Here is a 19,363-nt window from a genome sequence, read left to right on the forward strand (position 1 = left end):
GTCTCCAAAATCGCTGGGAGCATGGACATGTACCACCAAAAAAGAGTTTGGGGAAAAAGATTTTTTAACATTGCCAGGCAGGTCTAAAACTCCCAAGCTCAAGTGATCCTTCCGCTGCTTTAGCCTTCCAAATAGCTGGAGTTTACAGGCATGGGCCACCAAGCCCAGCAACTAAAATGATTTACATATAGAAGAAAAAAAAAGGTGGAAATGCCAAGAGATGAATATATCATACTCATTTGAAAAACCAGAAATAATAATGGCTGTTAGGGAGCTGGGTATGATGGTTCACACCAAGGTGTCTTATTATACGTTTCCCTTTTCCTTTGATACAGGGTCTTAGTTGCTTAGGGACACACTGAGTTGCTGAGGCTGACCTGTAACTTGGGATCCTCCTACCTCAGTCTCCCAAGTTGCTGGGGGGAACAGGCGTGTGCCACCATGATCAGCTTCCATTTTTACTTTGTCTTCCAGTTCTTCTCCCAGATAGATCTATTCTTTCATCCAATTCTTAAATGTAACTCTTGAAATGTTCCTGAACTTTATCATTCTTTACTCATATGGGTCTTCCCATAAAGAACATAATTTTGCCATCTTCAAGATAACAACGCCTTTCTTGCCCATTCCAAAACTCATTACCTTAACTCCCACTAAGTGAGTCAGCAGTATGCAGTGCATGCATCAATTTTTTAGTACCAAATAATTTGTACACTTTATTTCAAGTTTATGTACCTTGTTATAATTATTATTATTATTATTTTTTTTTTTTGCAGGGTTGGGAACTGAACCTAGGGGCATGCACGTGCTTTATTACTCAGCAACATCCCTAGCCCTCACATTTTAAATTTCTGAGAGGCAAACCGAAGATTATTTCTCCATCACTGCTCTTTTTAGCACCTAACCCACTGTTAAACAACAGAAACTAATAAAGTAAAAGGGCAACTAACCCATAATAGGACAAAGAACACCACAATTCAATGTAAATAGTTCTATTAATGTTAACTGTATGAAGTCTTAATTATCCGATCAAGAAATAATCTCAGCCAGATGTGATAGTACATGCCTAGGATTCCAGCTACTGAGGAGGCTGAGGCAAGAGGAAGGCAAGTTCCAGGTTAACTCTCAGCAAATTAGCCAGAACCTGTCTCTAAAAACCACCAAAAAACAACAACAGAAAAACGTAAGGCTGGGGACATAGCAAAGTGATGCAGTACCCTGGATTCAATTCCCAACATCAAAAAGAGAAAAATAAGAAAAAAAAAAAAAAAAAAACAGAAAAATAATCTCTTCTTTTAAAAATGTAGGCTTGGTATAACAGTTTTACCCTAATACCTCAGTTCTATTAAGGGAACCAAAGAACTGTTTAAGACAAGATTGGGTGTACTACAGGAAAAAACGTCAAGAGAAACGATTTGTCAGGCATAGTAGCACAAACCTATAAACCCAGCAACTCAGGAGACGACTGCAGGAGGAACACGATTTGAGGCCAGCCTACAATTTGGCGAAACCCTCAGTAACCTAGTGAGACTGTCTCAGATAAAAAGATAAATAAAATAAAAAGGGCTGGGTGCCGTTGTGCATGCCTGTAATCCCCAGTGACTTAGGCTGAGGAAGGAGGATCACAAGTTCAAGGCTGGCCCCAGCAATTTAAGAAGACCCTCAGCTACTTAATGAAACTGTCTGAAAATTAAAAACAAAAAAAAGTGCTGGGGATGTAGTTCAGTGATAAAGCACACCTAGATTCAACTAATACAAAAGGGGAAAAAATTCATCTTAAAACTTGAACTGGATTAACCCAATTTAGAGTGCTGTATATTAAACTATTGAGCCTGTCATCTAGTAACACAAATAAGAAACCTTATTTGATTGGTGTAGGGCAAATCTTGAGTGGTAATGAGCTATCAAAGCTCAAATTTACCAACAATCACGAATAATGAGTGGCAAAATTAACATCTTTACAACCGTAAGATTTCTTTATGGGGAGGGCACAATACCAGGAACTGAACCCAGTGATGTCTATCTTGGAGCTACATCCCCTACTCTTTCTGAGACAGGGTTTCATTGAATTGTTTAGGTTGGCCTAGAATTTGTAATTCTCCTATCTCAGTCTCTGCAGTAGCCAGGATTATAGGCATGTGCCATCACACTGGACACAGCTATGAGATTTCTATAGTTAACTAAATGTTCTTCAGTCAAATTACACTGAAGAAGTTCAACTTCAAGGTATTGTAAAAGTCCTTTAAATAAAATTAGTACCCACTCATATCAAATTATTAACTATTATCAATGATACAGCTTTTTTTTGTCTTAATACTCTCAACATAAATGGATTGCCCTTCATCCCCTCCAAAGTTAGACATTTAAGACTAGGGACATGGTGGCCAGGTAGCCTGTAATTCCAGTTACTTGGGAGGCCGAGGCAGAAGATTTCAAGTTTGAAGTTAGTCTGGGAAACAGTGAGACCCTGTCTCAAAACACCACCAAACAAAAATAGGAAAGCATACAAAAATAGAAGGAAACAGTTAAAGAGTCTCCCTGATTGCTAAGCAATCAACTCCTTTTCCTTTGCTCAATATGGAAATATCATTATTATCAATGTCATATTACTGAAGAGTTAAAACTAATTTCTTAATCTTAGTCCAAATGGTTATTTTCTATAGCACCTGGCTTAGAATTATCACCACCTGCTTTTTATTTACTAGCTTCCTTAGCTGGTTTATCTCAAAGGCCTAGCAGAAGCCAGAGATATAGCAGGCACTAACACATGATGAGTGAATACATTCATGTGTTAGGAAATCCATCTAAAACATATCACACAGGCATGGCGGTGCACACCAGTAATTCCAGTGACTCCAGAGGCTGAGGCAGGAGAAGCATAAGTTTGGGGCCAATCTAGGCACCTTGGGGAGAACCTGTCTCAAAATAATAAGTAAAATCTGCTGGAGATGTAGCTCAGTGATAAAGTATCCCTGAATGCAATCCTCAATACCAGGAGGTCAGGGGGAAGTATTAACACTATTATATATAACATTCTGACAAATTATTCTAAAGGCACGACAATACTCACTTGGGGGGAATGTTAATGAAAGGCCAAACCGGAATACAAATCTCTCTACCTATCCCATTTCCTTGAGTATCTTCGTCCCGTGTAGAAAAGCAAAGGCCCAAATAGGTCAAGTTCTCCCTTATCTGACATTTCACTAAGCACCATACTTAAATAATTTTTTCAGATGGAGACAGTGACATATGCCTCTAATCCTAGCAACTCAGGAGGCTAAGGCAGAAGGACCACAAGTTCAAGGCCAGCCTAGGCAGGTAGTTTAGTGGTAGGGTGCCCCTGGGTTCAGTTAGACACACACACATGCATTCGTTTAATTCGTGAATGGGTTGGTTATGACTAACACTCTTGCCTTCATAGTTCATATTTGATGCATTAACCTGTCTTAAGCTCAAGCATACCACTTAATAGGCTTTAATTCACTTAATCTAAGGTAAACAAAATTTAGCCAATTAACCACTTTAAAACAATTTAAGCCATCACTCACTGAGTGAAAATATAAGAATCAAATCAATGCAACTATCCTTATGTATACATTTAGTAGGAACAACTGTGAATTATTACCTGAAGAGATGTAAGATTTAAAATTACCTATCACTTAACTACTGTTATATTCAGTATGTCTAAAGTAGGACAAACACCAATGGGATTTTTGAAGCTTAAGAAATGTTCCAGACCATTAGAAAACAATGGTGGTGCAGGCCTGTAATCCCAGTGACTCAGAAGGCTGAGGCAGGAGGATTCAAAGTTTGAGACCAACCTTAGCAAGGTCCTAAGGCCTTAGGGAGACCCTATCTTAAAAAGGGTTGGGGATGTGGCTCTGTGGTTAAGCACCCCTGGGTTCAATCCCAGGTACAAAAAAACAAAACAAACCAACGTGTGTCCAACAAAAATTTAGTGCAAGCTACACTTGTAACTTTTAAATTTTCTGGTAGCTGTATTAAAATTAAACAGATGAAATTAATTTTAAGTGGGACACAGTAGTATGCATCTGTAATTTCAGCAACTTGTAAGACTGAGGAAGAAGGATCACAATTAAGAGGCCAGCTTAGCAATTTAAGGAGATCCTCTTTGAAAAAAAAAGTGGGGGTGTATGTGTGCTGGAGATGTAGCTCAGTGGCAGTGTGCCTCTGGATTCAATCCTAAGAACAAAAAACAATAATAAATAACTAATTAAATGTCTCATTAAACCAATTATATCCAAAGTGCTAATCACTGTCCAGATGTAATCTAAGAAATAGATTCATTTCTTGATGTTATTTTAAACTACAGCATGCTTCCATTCTGACAAGTCAAATTTTTTTCAGATGTTGATAGAACTTAATTTTACTCATTTATTTATATGTGGTGCTGAGAACCCAGAGCCTCACACATGCTAGGCAAATGCTCTACCACTGAGCCACAATCCAGCCCCCACAAGTTACATTTTAAGTGACAGAAATGAGATAACCTGGGGTTTAAAAAACAAAACAAAACATGCAGCATTAGCAAAAGTAAGGCTACTAGGCAAAGATTTTTCACCAGTAAAAGGAGGCAGTATTGACCACAGGAGCTAGCAGTTACTAAATTGGGGAAGAAGTGTAAGTAACTAACTGGTTATGTACCGGCTGTGGCTGAAAATAAAAGGATAGTGTGTAGATGCAAAGTGAAAAAAGTGCATCATCAATTTATTTTCAACTTCCCATTAAGGTTATATCTTGGCATAAAAGGTCATATTAGATATTTTTAAATTTTTGTATTGTTTTGCTTTTAGCTAGGGATTCACATGCAAGTAGAAAACATTTTAATTATTAAGACAAAGGAATTTCTTAAATCCTGATCGGACAAAAAGGAATTTAACATCAATGATGGGATTTAAAAAAAAACAACTCCCATAAGTTGCACCACTTGAGACAGTCTACTTATGAATAAGTTTTCCTAGTTGTAAATTTTTTTTTTTTTTTTTGGAGGGAGGGTTTACTGGTGATTAAACTCAGGGACACTTGACCACTGAGTCACATCCCTAGCCCTGTTTTCTATTTTATTTAGAGACAGTCTCACTGAGCTTCTCAGTGCCTTACTTTTGCTGAGGCTGGCATTGAACTCTTCAATCTCCTGCCTTAGCCTCTAGAGCTGCTATTACAGGCCTGTGCCACCATCCCCAGCAGCTGTGGTAGTTCTTTAAATGTTTTTAACAACTCTCCTTAAGACAGTTTGAGTTAAAGATCTCAAAGTGGTTCTCCATTTGTTTTCCGAAGACAAAGCCAGAAGGTACATCAGTTCTGTGTTTATTTGGTAATAGCAAGGTTTTTAAGAATTTCATTTGTCAATACCATCCTAAAACTCCAACTCCTCAAAAATTCATCCAAAAGGAGTCAGGAGGCTGAGGCAGGAGAATCACTAAGCAGCTCAGCAATTTCGAGAGACTTCTATCAAAATAAACAAAAAGGGCCAAGGATGTAGCTCTGTTGTAATCTCCCCTGGGTTCAATAACCATTACCCAAAACAAAAAAAACCTGTCCAAAAGGAATTTCCATGTTTCAACTACCTTGTTGAAAATATGGCCTTCACAGCAATGTGAATATACTCAATGAAACTGAATTGCACACTTAAAAGTGATTAAAACAGTCAATGTAATGCATATTAACCACAAACAGAAAAAGGATGATTCTGAGAGGTGTGTCTTTAGATGGGAGGAGTGGGAAGTGGGTGGGAAAAAAAACAGAAAAACACATTAGCTTTCACACACTCAATTTTCATTCGCTAGGAAATTACCAGAATTTTCAACCACATTCTTTAAAGGTCACACTTAGTAAGTCAGAACTTTATTTACAAAAGAAGAAACCTATCTTCTGTGTCTCAAATACTTTACTTTTCAACTCAGCTGCTATAAATACTCATCTCCATGGTAAACATCCAGAGCAGCTGCAAAACCAAACTACTACCATCTCTTTCATTTCGGTTCTAGAACTAAAAGAAGGTTAATTGTCAATATTTTATAACTCTAGTATATGCCTACACTAGTCTATAAATCCTCTTATCCACACCAGCATATTAAATCATTCTTCAATATAGTACTGTAAATGTACCTTCTTGTAATTCGAAAAGAAAATCAGCATTTTGGAGAGCAGCTTGTATTAGTGGGTTATAATTTGGAACCTACATTTTTTTAAAAGTAGGTTGGTAGCTCTGACTGCAAACTGCCAATTCACATCAGCCTAATAAAAATTTAAGTCTCTCCAAAGAAAGATTTAACTATCACAGAACCTTTGGTCATCCTCCCTCCCTCTCTGCCTGTCTCCAAGCTGTTTAAAGGGCCATCACATTCTTTCACACATTTCAGGTGCAAAACAAAGACATTAACTCGCCCCAAAAGGTTTAGATTCTTTTTTGCAGCGTTGAAGTCTGTTTTAGGGAGCGTTACCTGTCTCACTTGTTAGTCAAGCCAGACAGCGGTCACCTGGGTATTTCTAAATGAAACCTCTAAAGACAGAACCGCAGAACCAATATTTCGTATGGCAAAAACCTCGCATGGGTCTCCAGCTGCGGCTCTAAAAAACCAACTCTCCATAGAATGACGAAGCCAAGCGGTTCATTGCACAATGTGGGCCAGCGCTTGCACCATAAGAACAAGAGGAGATGGTACTGAAAACACCACCGAACTTAGAGCCCACGCCATATCCCTAAAGATAGAGGGGTGAGAGCCGCAAGCCTAAAAGAGTAGGGACTGGTTCTCTTTTTCAAGAAACCAAAGGGGAGCTGAACAGGAGAAGGCTGGGTGTTGAGACCCATCTCTAGGTGACTGAGGTAGGAATGTCAATTCAGTCGTGCTACAGTGTCAGCTGTGAGGGAAGATTTCCCTAAGCACTTCCCCTAGATGGAGCGGGGTCTCAGTCCACACACACACACACACACACACACAAAGAAGGCGCCACTGCCGCACTGCGCTCTGGTACTCGTAGTCAGATGCCCCAACAGGTGACAGAAGGAAAACCACAGGATCCACAGACAGAGTAGGCCCCTCTCCACTGCCTCTGCTCTTCCACCCTCACACAAAGGACCGCGCCACCACCCCCACGCCCCGCCCGCCGGGACTTGTAGTTCCCGTTTCCCCGGCCAAGCCGCAGAGGGAAGTGGGCAGACTACAGCTCCCAACAGCCTCCGCGCCCGAGCCCCGCACCCTCTGCCTCCATCTTGGCTGCGGTCGGAGCCTCCATTTTCGCTCCCTCCCCCCACTTTAGTCACCACCACCACTACCCCCACGCGCGCCCCTCAGGCCTCAACTCCTCGCTACGGCTCTGTGGCCTGACAAGAAGTCTAGACGGTTGGACGAGGGAAGAACTCAAAAGCCCCGGGTAGGAACTCGGGGAAATCTCTACTCGGAACTCTAGAGGTGCCCACCTTGACTCAGAAGTCTCTCCCGTTAGTCTTCGTCTCCTCATCCGCCCTTAACCTGGCTTCCTGCTACCCCTAATTGGACCCTGAGGTCGTACTCACCCCAACAGCTCAGCGCCCCCTCTCCAGCGCCGCCATAAGCAGCACGGCCCGGTACGTAGGAATAAATCTCGCTTCTCTCGCGAGAGTTGCAGGCTCCGAGCGCGTGCACGGGAAGGCGGTGGTGGGGGGGGTCGTACTCCTGGTACGCTTGCGCACAAGGGCTGAGTGACGCCAACCAGCGCGCTGAGTTTAGCCACAACCAAGATGGTACCTACGTTCTCCTACATTCCAGTCTCGTGTACTGCGGGAAGCGTTCTCGGTGTTTACTGACTCTGCTGGGACGCTTGGGGGTAAGGGTGGAGTGGCAGGTGACTTTAGGCGTCTCCGGTCTTTGCAAGCCTGAATATGTTTTAGGCAGCGAGACTGGCGTAAACCTTGAGGGCAAACAAATTTGAGGGTATATCCTGGAATGTCAAAAAAAGAATTTCTCTAACCAACGATAATCCAGAAGTCCTCAAACACGAGTTTCTCTTCACTCATTGGGGAAGAAAGCATTCCTTGTCTTCTATATCAGAGTACAACTTATTTAGTATAGAGTCAGAATTAATAGCAAAGTAATTTGGGAGTTTGAGACCTTTGTCTTCCGGGGACTACATTGCTTGCAGCAGATAGGAGTGAACAAGGCTACATAATCGCTTAAAAACAAAGAAATCCCCAAAATTCCTTCAACTGACCTTCCTAGCTACCATAAGTTTTTCGTAGTATACCAGGTAATCAAAAAGACTGAATCAGTAATTGAAAAGTTTAAATCAGGGCAAAGGAATTATCCAGAGAAAGAGGGAAGGGCGATGGTTAATTCTGGTCACAGAAAAGTTCAATACTTTATCAAACAATGAAGAATCCTCTGATAAGAGGAATGCATTTACAGATTCACTGACTCTATCACTGGATTGGTCAGTATTAAATACTGAGAGACACTCTCCTGAAGAACTTTTCCACTCGCAGCTTTTGTGGAAAAGTTAAATATCCCGCCCCCAGATAACTTCTTAGGCATATTTGAAATTTGTTATTCAGAGAAACTTCAGACCTCTGCAGACAAGTATATCTCTGAAGGAAAAAATTGCATCAATCTACAGTAGTAGAGTAAGCCGCCAATGCAAACAGGTTTTCTTTCCTCATCTGACCAGAAGGGATAAGACATCTAACACCTGGTCCAGGCAAAGATTACCACAGATCTGAGGTCTGCTACCTGAGAAACTGCATAAGATAGCCTTTTATTGCCATAAAGATCCTCTCTTGAATCTCCCATAGTTTATGATGCCACTCTCTCCTCCAGGGGCCCCAGCCCACTACTCTTTTGTGTATTGCAAGATACTATATTAACATTAACAACTGTGTTTTTGTGTGTGGTATGTGGTTTCCATGCCTGTGTGTATGATTAATTTTGTTATTAATCATCTGTCGATATCATAGACTAAAATTTTCAGAACTTCGGAGGGAAAGATTTAAAACTTCCCTACACTTCTATCACATTTATTCAGCATTTGGTATGTGTAATGCTAAGACGTATACAATAGTAAAGAAAAATGAACATGGTCCTGAAATAGGATAGAAGAAATAAAAAAATAGGTAGAAAGAAGACTTAAAGGAAGTATAAGGAAGTGTAATTTTAAGATCCACATGCTTTTCAGTTATTCTTCCAGGCTTGTTACTACCAAATTTCTGTGAAATCAATCATTCTGTCTTGAGGATTGAACCCAGGGGCACTCACTCTTATCACTGAGTTACATCTCCAGCCCCCTTTTATTTTTTGCTGGAGTTGGAGATTGAACCCCAGGTCACTTAATCACTGAATTACATCTACAGCCCTTTTTTTGTGTTTTTATTTTGAGACAGAGTCTTGCTAAGTCGTTAGGGCCTTTGCTAAAGCTGGTCTTAAATGTGCAGTCCTTCTGCTTCAGCCTCCTGAATCTCTGGAATTAGAGGTGTGGGCCACCATGCCCACTTAGCCCTTTTTTTTATGTTCTATTTTGAGATAGGCTCTCACTAAAGTGCTGAAACTTTCCTTGAACTTAGGATCCTCAGCCTCCTGAGTCACTGGGGTTAGTTTTATACCACCAAACCTGGCTATAAATTTCTGTGAAGTCTGTAAATTTTAGAGCTACCGGGCTGGGGAGATAGCTCAGTTGGTAGAGTCCTTGCCTTGCAAGCATGAGGCCCTGGGTTCAATCCCCAGCACTGCAAAAAAAAAAAAAAAAAAAATTTTAGAGCTACCATAAATTCACCCACTTATGAAATATCTAGTACTATAATTAACCCATCAATAAATAGATTAAACTGACTAAGGAGGCTGAGACAGGAGGCTCCCAAGTTCAAAGCCAGCCTCAGCAACTTAGAAAGACACTGTCTCAAAAAAAAAAAAAAAAAAAAAAAAAAAATGCTGGGGATGTGGCTCAGTGGCTAAGTGCCCCTGCGTTCAGTCCCTGGTTAAAAGATAAATGAATAAACAAATAAATAAACAAGCAGAGCAATATTTTAAGAAACCTATGATTTAGGGAACTTTCCACAGTTATTGATTGATCAGATAATTGAAACCACTTCAGAATTATCAGACCACCTCAAACTGTCTTGCGATCACCAGTCTTGATGTCATTCTCATATACCTTCCCATGCCCACCTCTCACCAAGTTTCCTTTAAAAGAGGATCCAGGAACCCCCAAAGTATGCCTTACTCTAAATATGGCCTGCATTCTCCCTTGAATATGTATTCATTGCTTTACCCCCAACATGTCTCTCTCAAGATAACCCACATTATTCCTTGAATGTGTGTATCTGTTTTTTTTTTTTTTCCTTTCCACTTTTTTTGGGGGGAGTGCACAGTTGTATGTAATGATGGGATTCATTGTTACATATTCATACATGCACATAATATGAAATAATTTGGCCAATATCATTCCCCAGCACTTGCCCCCTATCTCCCCACTGTGTATCTACTTTATATAAATCTGTCTGCATCTCTAACTGGTATGTGCTGGAGTTCTTTTCTATAATATATGCCAAGGACCCCACCTGTCCCAAGTCATTTCCCCTCTCTGGGAACTCTTCAGACCCTTTTCCAGTAACAGTCTTATATTCAAGGAATTTTCAGTCTAGCCTCATTAACTAATCACAAAAATGAATTCAAACATGAATGTTGGAGTAAGTAGAACAAAGATGCATAATATTGAGAGTATACAACATCCAGTCCTGAGCAAATCATCTTGAATATTAAGAGGAGTTCAAAGTTTTCCTCTCCATATCCAATCCCATGCATAACACCTCAATTCTGCCTCTTCTCTCTTTCCCATGCTTTCCCAAGCACAGATATTTGCTCTACTTTGAATAGCTTAACCTATTATAATTATTCGTACTATATAGTGATACTTTTGGACAGAACTTCTGACATTCACTTTTGCATCCCTGGTTCCTGACAGTGCCTGGCCAATTCTCAAAAACCTCTTGAATGAATAGCACTGGACAACAGCATGAGAAAGTGTTGGAAACTGGAATGTTCTGTTGGGCATGGCGACACATGCCTGTAATACCAGTGAACCAGGAGGCCAGAGGATCTCAAGTTCCAGGTTAGCCACAGCAATTTAATGAGATCCTGTCTAAAAATAAAAAATGAGCATGGAAAGTAAAAAAAAAAATTAAAAATAATAAAAAAATTAAAAAAGGACTGGGCATGCAGCCCAGTGGTAGAGTACCCCTAGGTTCAATCCCCAGTACTGGAAGAAAAAAAAAAAAAGGAAAGTTCTACTGGGAAGGTACAAAATACGAACATTTCAAACTAGTTGTTTTGTTTCCTTTATTCATTTTATAAATATAGGTCTCCCTTTCCTAGCGAGAGATCAAGCCTAAATATTGTAACCTAATGTAGAAAATTTCCTTGAGCTCTTGTACTAGATACAAGGTCATGTGAAACTGGTCTAAACATAGAATTAGGTCCAGGAAGAGCACACATGCTCAAATATCACAGCAAAGGGAAATGTAAAATATAACTCACCATATTCTTTCAGTACAATTCCTATTAATAAGAAAGAATAAAAACTTGATTTCTACCATTACATTTAGCTTCTTGTTTTGGTGCTGGGGGTTGAACTCAGGGGTGCTCTGGGTTCATATCCCCAGCCCTTTCTATTTTTTGAGACAGGGTCTCACTAAGTTGCCTGGAACTTGGGATTCTCCTACCTCAGACTCCCTAGTCACTGCAATTATAGACATGTATCACTGCACCTGGCCCATTATACATAATTTTATAAAGACCTTAAATAATATGTCCATTTCATCATCCTTATTCTGAATATGGCCCAACTGCCTTTAAATTCCTCCTTGATCTAAAATTAATACCAACTTATATTTAATGCAAAACGTAAATATGAATAAACCCAGAGATAAAAATTTTAGCTTCTACTGTATTAAAAAAGGTAATAGGTGGGGGAATTTGATTTAAATCAGTACTTAAAATTATTTCTTTCTATAGTTAAATCCATTAATAGAGGCAAGTTTTGATTTAGATCACTACACTTTTAGGTAATGATTTTTTAGATGAATTTTCAAGTCAAATAAAAAACTGAAAAACATAGTTATCTTTTTTTTATTTAAAAAAAAAAAAAAACAGTCAGTTAAAGCTGAAACTTGTGAAAGTACTTGAAAAACCCTTCCTATTCAGTGGGACTGTCCTGGATTTGGGAAGAGATATTTAGGCTATTAGGAAGCAACCATTAGAAAAAAAAAAATTAATGACCTTTTTGGTCACTTATTTTTCTACTCCAAAATACCTAGACAATGAAATTGATTATGGCTGTGTGTTTTTCTCTACAGTTATCAATAAGCATATCTGGAACCAGCCACACAAAAAAAAGAAAAACAAAAAGAGGAATCCCTTACATGTTTATAAGATTTTCTTGAGGAAAGGTAATGAGACTTTGGTCAGTTCTCTATCAAATAAGAAAAATTAGGTCAATGTAGAGCCTTTAATAAGGCCAAACTTATTCAGGATTTGAAGGACTTTTTTGTTCTTGACATTATGCCCTTCCTATTTAGGAAATTTAAAGGGGGGTTTCTTTTATAAAATTATGTTATAGAGGATGATAAAGAGGTCCACATTCAAGATTTCAGAAGAGGAAAATACATCTGGAACAGAAACTTTCATTAAAAAGAATGATTTCTATAATATTTGGTGTGAATAAGATTTGGTGCTAGTACCCTATAATCCAAAGATTTTGGATTAGGCCCCAGGACAGTTATAATGCATTAATAAATACATAAGAAAAACACTAATGAAAAAAACAAATAGAATTTAAATAATATTGTACAAGAAATAATGCAAAGACTGCACAATGCTTCCCATTAAAATATCAATGTTGCACTTCAGGGAAAACTTGTGCTAAGCTGTTTTACCTAAAGTAATCACTGTAACATTGTAGCTTTGGGAGTTAGTTAACCAGTTGGAATGGTAAAGCAAAATAATTTATTTTTTAAATTTTTTGGTCCTGAGGATTGAATCCATGTTCTTGTGCATGGTAAGACCCACAGTCCAAGAATTTCTTCTTTTTTTGAGTCAGGTCCTTGACATGTTACCCAGGCTGGCCTCCAGGACCTGGACTCAAATGATTCTCCTGCTTTAGCCTCCTGAATAGCTGGGACAACAGGCATTTGCCATGCCCTTAACCTGAACCCATGACCTTGCCTCTGCCTCTGAGGTACAAACACCAAGACCCTTAGTAGAAATTTTGTTTTCAGTGGGCAGTTTTCAGTCACACGTCTATAATCCCATTGATTCAGGTGGTTGATGTTGGAGGATTGCAAATTCCCATCAGCCTAGGCAACCTACCAAGACCCTTTCTCAAAATAAAAGATAAAAAGGACTGGTGCTGTAACTAAGTGGTAGAGCACCTCAGGTTCAATCCCCACTACCAAAAAAAAAAAAAAAAAAGAAAGAAAGAAAGAAAGAGAACAAGTATTTTGGGACCAGTGCAGGCTGGTCATAAACTTGCAATCCTCTTACTTCAGCCTCCTAAATAGCTGAGATATAGCTATGGGCCACCATGCCCAGCTAAGAATATTTTCAATTTAACTTAAATTAGATCCTGATGAAAACCATTTGTATTTAGTGTTAAGTCCAAACTCTTCTATTATGGTCTACAAGGCCCTAAATGATCTAGTCCTCATCTAATTCTCTAGCCCCTAGTTCACTGCAATTCAGTTTTACTACCATTTTGGTTCCTCCACCACTGCAAATATGCTCCTGCTTGGAGATCCTTGAAGACTGGGGGTATAGCTCAGTGGCAGAGCATGCATGGTATGTGTAGAGGCCCTGGGTTCCATTCCCAGCATTATAAAACAACAACAACAACAAAAAAAAAAAAACCCAGTGAACAATAACAACAAAAAAGACCTTTAAATTTACTACTACCTCTGCCTGGAATAACATTTCCTGAAATCATCACATAACTAGCACTTTCTCATCATTCAGGTTTCAGTTAAAATGTCACTGACTTCAACAGGCTTTTTCTGAAGTATAAGCACTTACTAGCACTATAACTTTCCATAATATTAGCTTGTTTATTGTCCTCATCATATATATTGGTATTCAGACTTAACACATTTATGAATAAATTGTTTATTTCCCAGTTCCCTGAACTATAACATCAGACTTGATTTTCTGTTTGGTTCATCATAGTATCCTCAGAGGTCACCTACGACAGGGATTTATGATGCAGTAGATACTTAATATACATTGAATGAATGAACTTATTTTATAAAATCTAAGGTCGTATTGATTATATAATACATCATTATTTGTGGACTACCAATAAGAAAATATATTGCTTTTTCACTGATACAATACTTCCAATACTTAGAAAAAATTTTTTTCATTTATTTATGTTGGAACAATGTCTTGCTATGTTGCCCAAGCTGATCTCCAACTCAACCACCAGCAATCCTCCTGCCTCTCCTGTGTATCTGGGACTACAGGAATATGCTACCTTACCTGTCTAGAATTTTTATATTATCAAAAGGGCTATTTTAAACATATTTAGATACAGATTTTTGTCATGTGTCACTCTTACATGTATATAAAGCCAAAAAATCAATCAAAATAAATTGGTAAAGATATTCCTAAAACATCTTGCAAAGTCTAACTCTTCTGATATTTCTTTTTGTTTGGTATTGGGGATTGAATCCAGGGTGTGCTTTACTACTTAGCTACATCCAAGCCCATTTTCTTTTCTTAAATTTTTAGAAAGGGTATCACTAAGTTGCTTAGGGCATCGCTAAATTGCTAAGGCTAGTCTTGAACTTGTGATCCTCCTGCCTCAGCCTCCTGAATCACTAGGATTAGAGGCATATGCCACCATGCCCAGCTGAATCTTTTTAGTAACAAATTTGACCATATGTTTTAAATTCCAGCCATCACAAAGCAGTAGAAAAGAAGTTTGTAAAAATGAAGATAACAGAATATATATTAATAAGACAATGTATTAGATCACAAATACATAATAATCCATATTAATAAGAAAAAGCCGGGCTGGGGATATAGCTCAGTTGGTAGAGCGCTTGCTATGCATGCACAAGGCCCTGGGTTCAATCCCCAGCACCACAAAAAATAAAAAATAAAAAAATAAGAAAAAACCAAACAAAAGCAAAATGGAGGAAAGACTTGAATGTTCATATTTAAAAAATAAATAACTGTGTAGGCAAATAAACGCTTGAGATTATGCTCAGCCTCATCATTTATCACAGAGAATGTATATTTGTCTTGAAAAAATTTAAGACTTACAGAAGCATTAGGAAAAAAAATAGAAATTTCTCATCCACACTTCAACCAGCTTCCTCTGTGTTAACTTCATATAACCAAAGAACATTTTCAAAATGAGGAAATTAACTCTGATTGAGGACTGAATCCACACACTGAAATGGAGAATTTAGGAGGTAGTAAAAAGAAAATAATAAAAGTAAAAACTTAGCAAAAACAAACAAACTGAAGTCTCAGATGGGTTGAGGTAGAGATCATTTTTATTTTTATATATTAACACTCCCCTACTGCATTTAGGAGGCAGAAATCCATCTTTATTGCAGACATTTAGTATAGTAAACTTGACAGTTTTTACTTTTCTCTCTCTCTTTCACATACAAACACATGCACCAAGTTTTAAGTCTCCTCGACTCATAAACAAAATATTATTCATCATTTTATATGTAGAATATAAATTAAGACAGCATATAAACCCTGCCTAATGGATGCTTTTATTGAAATTACAATTGTGCAGGAAAATCTTGCATTTTTAAATTACTTTTTTATTTTTGCAGACTGCATTTTGATTCATTGTACACAAATGGGGTACATCTTTGTTTCTATGGTTGTGCATGATGTAGATTGATACCATTCGTGTAATCATACATGTATATAGGGTAATGATGTCTATCTCATTCCACCACTTTTCATACCCATTTCCCTCTACATAATCTAAAGTTCCTCCATTCTTCTCTCACTCTCTAATCCCCACCTTACTTTTAAGACCTTCTAGCTGTTAGCATAATGCTGATGATTTCATGCTCTTCAATTGTTTAGTAAAGATCAATGTATTTTCTGGCAAGGTAATTTTTAATATATAAAAATGAGAAAAAATTTAAAGAGTGCATTTACTTCTCTATAAGAATTATATGAAATACATGTGTGCAAAAGTATGTGTTCCACATGTTCATCAGTGTTGGTCATTGATTTTGCTTTTTATTATGAAAATGAGCAACCTGAAAAACCATTTACTCAAGATGTTTTAATTTCCAATTGTTTTATTACTGCCAGAGTTGAGTACCTTCTCTATGTAATAATGATGCTTTATGCCCCTTATTTTGCACATTGTCTAAAAATACCATAATTTTGTTTTGGATCAATAGTATTTTTATTTTCTAATGTATAATATTACTATCTTTACATATTAAGATATAAAAACCCTATTTCTAACAGTGAATGTGTCTTAACTATGTAGGAGGACTTTAACTTATTTAGTGTTTTTAGTCTTATGAAAGATTAGATTTTTCCAATTTCTATGTATTAACAAATATTAATCTATGTAAATATTTACCCTTTGTATCATTCTTACAAAATTAATTTCAGGGTTATTAATAAATATTGATGCACTGATATAATTATTTTATGGCTTTGTTATTAAAATATTAATGCAGATAGAGTGAATATTGATAAGTGGTTTTCATTTGGCACATAAGCTTATTAATATTTTTACTATATTAACCGTTTTTCTCACAAATTAGTTTTGTCACCACCTAAAGCAGTATTTCTCCATGACCTAATTTTAAAATAATTTAGCAATAAATGTAGTTATTAATCTTTTTCTGAACTGTATGTTCTATTCCAATTTTGCACTTTTATAATTATTGTTAGCTGTTAGCTTTTTTTTTTTTTTTAAATCAGTGGTTTCCTAAATTAGTTCTGGGTTTAATGCACTTTGTAGGTATAATTGGCAACCTGCAATTGCCACATTTGAAGAGTGCTGAAAGTGAAAATCAGTGATGCTTCTCCTCTACAAATGTGTCACTGATCTTAAAATGTTCACTGTCAAAATTTTTTCAGAGATTCCTTGTATCCTTAAGATAAACTCTTTCAAATTATATTATATACAAAGTTTGAACATTTGTTGTTGTTTTACACTATACTGTTTTAATAAATTACATTTCTAAAGATAAAAAAAATTAACTCTGATTTCACAATAGTAAATAAACTACAAAATTAATTTTAGTTTCACCAGCTTTCCTTCTAACAACCATTTTCTTTCTAAGGATGAAAATAGAATTTCACACTGCATTTGGTTGTTACATTTCCTTTGTTTCCATTCTATGATAGTTCCTCAATCTTTATCTTTCATGTGCTTAATACTTTGGAATAATATCAGTCAATTATTTTGTAAATGTACCTCAATTTGGTTTTCCTGATGTTTTCTCTTGTTTAGATTGAGGGTACTTTTTTATGACCATGTGCTGCAGAACATTTCAGTTAGTATTAGGCTGCATATATAATAGACCTGAAAAATTCCTATCATCTAGTGATGTAGCCACAGTAAAGTTGTAGTACAGTGCACTACTCACATGTGTATGGTGATGTGTCAACAAACCTATTTCACTACTACCAGTCCTATGAAAGTATAGCATGTACCATTGTGTGTGGCACATAATTGATAATAGATGATTATGTTACTGGTTTCTGTATTTACTGTACTATTTTTGGGGGGCATGGGGATTGAACCCAGGGGTGCTCTAACATTGAGCTATATCCCCAGCCCTTTTTTTTCCTTTTTGAGACAGGGTCTTGCTAAATTTCCTAGGCTGGCCTCAAACTTATGATCCTTCAGCCTCAGCCCCGCTGAGTTGCTGGGCTTTTAGGCGTGGGCCATCACACCCAGCCATTTCTTTCTTATTTGTACTGGGGATTGAACTCAGGGAGCTTTGCCACTGAGCTAACGCCCTCAGCCCTTTTTATTTTGAGAGAGGATTTTGCTAAATTGCTTAGGATCTTGCTAAATTGCTGAGGGTGGCCTCAAATTTTGGATCCTCCTAAGTTGCTGGGAATACAGGTGTGCACCACCATGCCTGGCCCCAGAATTTTTTTAACTTTTTGAGACAGCGTCTCAGTTGCTGAGGCTGGCCTGGAAATTACAATCCTCCCACCACAGTCTCCAGAGTCCCTGGAATTATAGGCATGTGCCTCTGTGCCTGGCCTTTTAGGCAGAATTCCAAAATGGTAACTAAGCTTCCCATTGCCTGGTATATATGCTGCATATCATCTTCTCTGTTCTTCTCTTATTTTTTTTTAATTCAACACAATTTTATGAACTAGAGCTAAAGTTTTGGTACTCGGAGCATGTTTCGGAATACAAAACACACAAAAAAGATGGCTTTTATCCATAGCTAGAAATAATTACTGCCTCCCCTGACACTTGTTCAAATGACTTATATTCATGTTTTTCTGTGATCAAGTTTAGGATGACACCTGGTCATCTAAAGTTGAAGGAATGCAAAACTGAGGCTTTACTAGTTTTAGAATTTCCCTGTAATGTGGAATAACCTAACAAAAAGGTAAGGACTATTTGTTCCATATTGAAGACTATTAAGGGCAATCTCACACTATTGACAATATCAATCTTTGACAACCAAAAAGTCTTAGTTATGTCTCACTATTCAAAATGTAGCCCAAACTGCCATTATACCAACTGGATTTTATAACTGTAACTGCTGATGAAAACAGTGATGAAATTGGAATTACTGATGCACTTGCTTATTCATTCCACATACATGACTGTGTGCCTGTCATGTGCCTGACATTGTGCTGTTGCTTTATTCTTTTTGCAATACTGGGGACAGAACCCAGGACCCAGGGGTGCTTTCCAACTACATCTCCAGTCCTTATTTTTAATTCTGAAACAGGGTCTAGCTAAATTCCTAAGACTGGCCCTGAACTTGCAATCCTCCTGCCTCAGCCTCGAGTTGTTGGGATTACAGGCATGTGCCACCATGTCCGACCTGTCTAGCATTCTTGGAGAGTGACAAAAGAAAAAGCATTGGTCTTCTTTCCACTGCATTACTGGATAACATTCCTTCATTTATTTGAAAGAGGCAAACAAGTGAAACAACTGCAAAAGATAAAATATGACTGCTTCTCATTAAATGAAATTAATATAAATGAGATAGTTGGGGAGAGAATTAAAAAGTCAGATATTAGTACGGACTTTCAAAAAAAATTATTTTATTATTAGTTTTTTTTCCCTTTTTTTTTTAAGTGCTGGGAATTGAACCCAGGGCCTTGTACATAGTAGGCATGCACTCTACCAC

The 19,363-nt window shown here is 37.7% G+C and overlaps 1 protein-coding gene across 3 annotated transcripts in view; it reads right to left on the reverse strand.

Annotated features, from left to right (window-relative positions):
• CSDE1 (cold shock domain containing E1) overlaps positions 1-7,691 on the reverse strand; it is a 37,946-nt gene extending 30,255 nt beyond the window's left edge. For all 3 annotated transcript variants that reach the window (XM_079135300.1, XM_079135299.1, XM_079135298.1), the window contains exon 1: positions 7,535-7,691. The gene's annotated coding sequence lies outside the window, so the exon portion shown is untranslated. The remainder of the gene's footprint in view (positions 1-7,534) is intronic.
• Positions 7,692-19,363: the final 11,672 nt, after the last annotated feature.

This window comes from Sciurus vulgaris (assembly GCF_902686455.1).
Source record: "Sciurus vulgaris genome assembly, chromosome: 1".
Classification (NCBI taxonomy): domain Eukaryota; kingdom Metazoa; phylum Chordata; class Mammalia; order Rodentia; family Sciuridae; genus Sciurus; species Sciurus vulgaris.